Below are 8,187 nucleotides of genomic sequence, written 5' to 3'. Positions count from 1 at the left end.
TCAAAAAATATAGAGGATATTTATAATGAAAGATACGATGATATCTTAGAATTTCTAAGATCGAATGATAATGAGGAAAATTCATCCTTAAAGATTTAGAATGCGTAAGAAGATCTTCTGTGGTTTTTATCAGAAATCGAATCATCTAGATTCTTTGATTACAGGTTTAGTCCTTGTGATTTGTCCACAGCTTCCTTCATGGTTTGCTCAATCCGTTTTCCAGTTCCAAATCTGAGCTTTTTCAATGCGTCATTCTTTATCATCAAACTTTTGGCCATTAAGACCATCTATAGCTTTTACTGCTTCGTCAGCATTCTCAAGGTTAACGAATCTGAATCATTGATTATCAATCCGAGATGGTTTCAAGAAATTTTATTTTTTAGATGATTAAACGCTTATTGTGATCGTCAAGATACAAAGGATGTTTTCAAGAATTTTGAATTTGAAATGTTTAAGCGTAAGATGTTTCCATCAATGGATCTAACGGTTGACGAAGACATGTTGTAAATTTCAAAAGTAGATAATTTCGGTGGGTCGATGTGATAATTCATCATAGAATACGAATGAATATAATTCATGAATGTAGTGATCTTTAGGGAGATAACATCTGCTAAAGCTTTACTTGGATTCTGATATGTCAAAATCAGAATATGTAATTGAATTGGTATGAAAATGGTTGTTCTTTAGTGAACGGATACATATGTGGATGTAAGTAGTATAGTTACTGATTATTGAATCAGAATTTGAAGGATGTACAATGTAACATATTAATGTGAGATATAAATATTTCTCGGGTATTACCTACCCGTTGAAATATCTTCAAAATTAACAGTTTGTACAAAAGAATTACAATCTTTATGAAGATATACGTTCATATATGTATTCTTCAGATATAATATATATTTTAATGAGTTAATATAATATTAAACTCATTTGATTTGCGGTGAAACGAGAATAAATAATCTCCAAAACCTTAGAGATTTCATAATTGTCGCGAAATATTTCGCTAATGAAGTTATGAATCAATGCTTCATTGTTCGTCGTTATTGATATACCTTGGTATATGATGTTGGTGCTCGTGGAATTCTTGTGAAATTCACAAGGCACGAATAATGTTTTCCATAAAGTTTCGAGTACATCGAATATGAAAGTATACAATCAAACATGTATTCGAATAATACACTTGGTTTATTATGAAATGGAATTTATTGAGTTGAAATAAAGATTGTAGTTAACGGTTGTTAAGTCATCAACGAAGGATGTACATCATAGCATATTAGTGATATGAATTAACCAAGTAGTACATACTAGTTAAGATTCACACCTAATAGCTTAGTACGAAAAAATTTATTATTGTTCCAAATCATATATATATATATATATATATATATATATATATATATATATATATATATATATATATATAAGGTATACATATATAATTTTTTCGGGAAAAATGAGTCAATACATCTTAACTCATTATTACTAATATTCATTGGTATTTAGGGGCGTATGATGTTGATGTTTGAGGTACCGATTATGATGTTGAGATGTGGGATGCGGATGTTGTTGTTGGTGAATCTGTTGCTGTTGGTGGTGATGCTGATGGTACTGGTGATGCTGGTTATGCTGCTGGTGCTGCTGCTGGTGTTCGTAGGTTTTGCACCATATTCTCCAGAGCCACTACTCGAGCGCGAAGCTCGTTGACTTCTTTTATTATTCCTGGATGATTGGCGATTCGGACATGTGGATGAATAAGATCTAAAATTTTAGATATAATATATTCGTGACTGGATATCCTAGAAATGAGGGTGAAAATAGTGTTTCGAACGGGTTCACCGGTAAGTGATTCAGGTTCTTCACCAAGAGGTGAATTCGGTTGGTGGAAGAGATTACCTTCTTCTTGTCTCCATTGATTAAGTTTACTACGAACCCATCCCCAATTCATCCAAAATAGATGATGGCTAATTGGTTCGTTTGTTCCGGTTACGCTGCCATTGAAGCTTGAAGAATCAGATGAGAAATCCATATTATGTGATTTGAATTAGGGTTTGATATGAAATGGGTGTTGAATACTGAATGATATATTTGTCTCTTTGAATATGTATACATAGCAAAAAGATTTCCGTAATTTACGGAGGAAATTTAGGAAAAGTGTTAGACAGAGTCTATTGAGATAGATATGATAAGATATGATAAGATATGATGTGTCTATACTCCAATATTGGCAGTATGACGTGTCGAGATCATAAAATGATAAGTATGTAATCTGATAATCTTTCGATTTAAAGACTTCCAATTCGTAATGGCCTATTCAGGTCTAGGGGCTTGAGGTATAGGATCCTTTAAATCGGTAATCCAAACCCTTCCATTCTAGAGTTTCGTAGAGCCATCCGTCAAAAAAGTTCAATGATCAAAAATAACGAGAAATCAAAGATTTAAAAGTAATGAATATGAGTAGTGATTATAATGTCTTTGAGATTCTCAATAACTCAATGACATTTTTCGGTTCGCAAACCGATGCATAAAGGCATAAGGCTTGTAGGTACGTGATATAACAGGGAGTTATATACGTTTGAGTATGAATAGTAACAAATATAGGAGTTTCAAAATTCATGGATAATATTTCATGTAATACATATGTAATACCCAAACCATGATACATGACTTAGGAATGTCAAGAATTTCAGAAATCATAATGTCGCATTTAGATGCGGTGGCATAATTGGATACTACTTAGGGGAATTAGCAGAGTTCTTAGATTGGCTCGGCATTCTAAGATAAGTAAAGTTCCTAAAGTATAGTGTAGCATTTAACAATAAAATACAACAATTAAAGGCACTACAGTCAAGAAAAGTTGTAGTCCTACATTGCTAAGGTACCTAATTGTATAAGGCACACTTAAAATGCAATCCTGGTTCTCTACAACAGTACTGCTCTAATACCAATCTGTCACACCCCCAAATAGGGCCTGGGGTAATTGTGACTAATTATATCAAATCACAGTTGTATAAAACGAGAACGACTCTATATGAGACATTTTATTGAGTTTTGCAGCGGAAGATAAATAGATGACATTGTTTTTAATAAACAACGCGTTAAATATATTTAATTGATATGATATGTAATGAAGACTCCAAGCATAGCAAGCAATCATCATCAAATTAGCAAATGCAAGTCCTTCAAATTATCCATGAATGACTCGTTGAAATGTTGTTTCAATTAGCAAATACACAGCGGAAGCATTATGTAGGACCTGAGAATAAACATGCTAAATAGTGTCAACCAAAAGGTTAGTGAGTTCATAGGTTTATGATAAATAATGATTTCAATAATAGTGTTAGACCACAAGATTTAATAAAGTTGATATAGAAATATCAATATAAAGTGTTGATTGACATAGAAATACCAATCTAAAAGTAATGCTGAGTTTGTAATATCGCGACTAAACAAAAGTTACCCCGTGACACTTGTTATTCGTGTCGTTGAATCATTCTTATGTAGTCAAAGACCAACGGTCAACTGACTAGAGACGTCACTCTCAGTAGCGCTACTCACAATAACTAAGTTTGCATCTTATACCTCAGCAATTAACGATATTACGGCATGGATTTAGCATGACAAAGCATGTATATAGCATAAAGTTTGAGTACTTGTGTCTAAACGTAAAACAGTTATAAAAGTTGCGCATGTATTCTCAGCCCAAAAATATATATAAAAAGGGAGCTATGAAAACTCACGATACTGTATGATATTTCGTAGTAATTACGAGTATGATGGCACTGAACAAGTGCAGAGTTGTCCTCGGATTCACGAACCTATATCAAGTATATATATATTAACACATATACTCGTAATCGAATAAGTTTATATATATATTTTAGTTGTTATATTTTTCTGTATATATATACTTATATATATACATTATATATATAAGTATTTGTTTGATAAAATAATATTAATAATGTTAATGAATAATGAGTTGTATTATTTTGTAATAACAATAATAATACTAGTAGTAAAATGATAATAATCATAATAATGTTTAATAATAATAATATAGTTTTGATGATAGCAAAAATGTTAATTTTTATATAAATGATAATAATGATAATAATTTTAATAATAACAATACTAATGTTAATTATAATAATAATAATGGTAATATTATATTAATTTTCATAATAGCAATGATAATAATAAATTTTAGGATAATAATAATATTATTGATAGTAATAATAATTAATACTAGTAAAAATGATAGTAATAATGATAATAATAATGAAAATGATACTTTTAGTAATAAAAATGATAATTTTATTAGTAATGATGAAACTAATAACTTTAATGATAATACTAACAATATTATTAGTAATAATAATGGTAATGATAATAATAATCATATTGTGACAACCCGGAAATTTCCAACCAAATTTAAACTTTATCTCTATATTATTCCGACACGATAAGCAAAGTTTGTTAAGTTAAATCTCAAGAATTTTAAATTGTGTTCATACATTCATTATAACCTCGACCAAATTCCGACGATTCACGAACCGTTATATATAAATAAATATTTATATATATGTATATATATATATATATTATAACTTGAGAATATTAATAAAGTATTAAACGTATAATACTTTACATGAACGTATTTGTTTCAATATGTTTATCGATGGAATTAGAAGATAATATCAAATGATTGATTTATCAGATACATTATGATATGATTACGGGTCTATGTTATGAGATCCACTGTGATTTAAGAAATCTATTCTTTTTGACAACATTCGGAAAATGGTAAAGTGATTTATAAGTAAGAACGTGAAGTGTAAATAACTTAGATGTTGGATATTGACAAGTTATGTAACTCGACATTTTTCATTAAGATGATTTCATACGTTTATTTAACCTTTGAACTTTATCTCATGCTTCACCAACAAACTGTAATTTAAAAACTTGAAACCTATTATGAATATATATGATTCTACTTTTCTAAAACATTTTATGATATAACGATTTCCATTGTTTTAACCTTTAAACAAAATGATTCTTAAAAATATATTTGGTTTTGGAAAACAAAATTATTATATTTATTTGATTTAGTTTCAAACGTACAAAAACGTTTTCAGTTTAAAAAGAACTTTATTATTAAAACGTATATAACTTTTATAAATATCTAGAACTACTTTTGACAACTCATTACTTAACCAGTATGATAAAGATAACGATATTTATATTTTATTTTATTAAATATATATAACGATTTAAATTAATATTATATATATTTATACGCGTATTATGCGTACATAGTTTTATACTTTTACTATACTTAAACTTTACCTTTACTTTATTTTTACTTTACTTTAACTTTAATAATTCACTTTAATAATTCATACTTTAATAATTCACTTTAATAATTCATACTTTAATAATTCACTTTAATAATTCATACTTTAATAATTCACTTTAATAATTCATACTTTAATAATTCACTTTAATAATTCATACTTTAATAATTCACTTTAATAATTCAAAAATCTATTATAAATAGAATTCAATAGGTTTCATTATTTCATAAGAAACTTGAAAATATTTTTCTCTAAACTCTCTCAATCGATTTACATATATATATTTACTCCGTATTATTTCAAGATATTATTAGTATACATAAAATATTACGTCAGAGTGATGTCCGAGTGATTTCGAAATTGTTTTTCGAGTGGGATTGGATTAAGGAAATTATGGGTTATAGCTATGGAGGTGATTGGGTATGGTTCATGGGTATGCTCGTGAGATCAATATAGTATTTATCATCTCCGTTGCGTCTACATACCTTTCCTGCAATATTGAATCTCAATATTGATACGTGAGTACTCATAATTTAACTTTTAATAGTGTATCCCTGACTAGTGCTCGAGTATATAGGATTATGCATGTTTGTACTTTTGATATTGCCTTTAGTTAGGTTATTTTGAATCCTGAATTAGTTATATATGCGACTGAGATAAGGTATAAGATATGCATGTCGTTGGAAAGCTAGCGAAAAATTAAGAACTTTTCATTTAGATATCGAATGATTTCGATGAACAGATTTGAAGTTATAGTCCATCGAATTTTTGTATTATTATTAAAAATGATCATTATTATCGTCGTTATTATCGTCGTTCTAGTTTTATCATATTATTATTATTATTATCTTTATCAATAAAAGGATTTATCATTAAAAATTGTTATTTTTTATTATTATTACTATCGTTATTATCGTTAAAGTTATAATTAGTATTATTATTATTATCCAATTATTATTATTATTATTATTATTATTATTATTATTATTATTATTATTATTATTGGTATTATTATTATTATCATTATTAATATATATATCATTATTTAAAAATAGTTATTGTTATTGTTATTATTATTATTACTATATTATCATTAAGATAATTATTAGTATTATCGTTAATAATGTTATAGTAACTATCATTATTAATATTAGTGTAATTAAAACAAATATTTGTAACACCTAATTATTTTGATTACTATTATTATCATTATTACGAACACGATATAAAAGACGATTAAAAGCTATTAAACGAAACAATTAGGAAATAATGGGTAAGAGTATCATGATGAAATTAAAATATTATAAGATATTGATTTAGATAAAATTATCGTTCTTATTATTTTTATCATTACTATTATTATTAAAATTATCGTTAGTATTAAAATTATCATTTTAATAAAAATTATCATTTTAATAGAAAATTCATTGTTACTATAAAATATCATTATTATTATTATTATTTTAAATAGAATTATTATTTTAAAGATAATATTAAAAATTATCGTAAATATTAAAGTTATCATAATTAGAATTATCGTTTTATCATAATGTCATCTTAGTAATTATAAATATTTATATTTTTATAATAATAATTATTATTACAAAATAATACAACTTTTACTTACTATCATTATAGATATTATTTTATCAAATAAATATTTGATACAAACATATTTTACTACATGTAATAACTTACTTTAATAATACCTATCATATTATCTTTATAATATTAAATGAACCCTATAAATTTTATTACTTAATATATATAAAAGTATATTTTATTATATAAATATAATATAAAATTTTATTTATTAATAAATAAATTATATTATTTACTCTAATAAATCTTTTAAAAATATTTAAAAATATAAAACGACGATATTTAAACTATATATTAATCATGTATAGATTTTTGGAAATTATTTTGAGTCAAATTTACTTTTGTTGACTTTTGCATATTAGTCTCGAGCATTAGGATTGTGGTACACTATGACTTGACCTAATTTGTTAGACAAATATTGACCAACACATAAATATATATAATTAATTTAGGTTCGTGAATCCGAGGCCAACCTTGCACTTGTTCAATGATGTTATATGTATTTTTACTACGAAATACAGTATGGTAAGTTTCATTTACCTTTTTACCCTTTATATTTTTGGGACTGAGAATACATGCGCTTTTATAAATGTTTGACGAAATAGACACAAGTAATTGAAACTACATTCGATGGTTGAATTATCGAAATCGAATATGCCCCTTTTTATTAAAGTCTGGTAATCTAAGAATTAGGGAACAGACACCCTAATTGACGCGAATCCTAAAGATAGATCTATTGGGCCTAACAAACCCCATCCAAAGTACCGGATGCTTTAGTACTTCGAAATTATATCATGTTCGAAGGAGGATCCCGGAATGATAGGGGATATTCTTATATGTATCTAGTTAATGTCGGCTACCAGGTGTTCACCATATGAATGATTATTTTTTTGTCTCTATGCATGGGACGTATATTTATGAGAACTGGAAATGAAATTCTTGTGGTCTATTAAAATGATAGAAATAAATGATTATGATAAACTAATGAACTCACCAACCTTTTGGCTGACACTTTAAAGCATGTTTATTCTCAGGTGTTAAAGAAATCTTCCGCTGTGTATTTGCTCATTTTAAAGATATTACTTGGAGTCTTTCATAGCATATTTCGAAGAACGTTGCATTCGAGTCATTGAGTTCATCAAAGATTATTATTAAATCAATTTATAGTTGGATAGTGGATATTATGAAATGGTATGCATGCCTGTCAATTTTTGATGTAAAGAAAGAT

The sequence above is a fragment of the Rutidosis leptorrhynchoides genome, chromosome 1 (genome assembly GCF_046630445.1).
Source record: "Rutidosis leptorrhynchoides isolate AG116_Rl617_1_P2 chromosome 1, CSIRO_AGI_Rlap_v1, whole genome shotgun sequence".
In the NCBI taxonomy this organism is placed as follows: domain Eukaryota; kingdom Viridiplantae; phylum Streptophyta; class Magnoliopsida; order Asterales; family Asteraceae; genus Rutidosis; species Rutidosis leptorrhynchoides.
Note: the sequence above shows the minus strand (reverse complement) of the source record.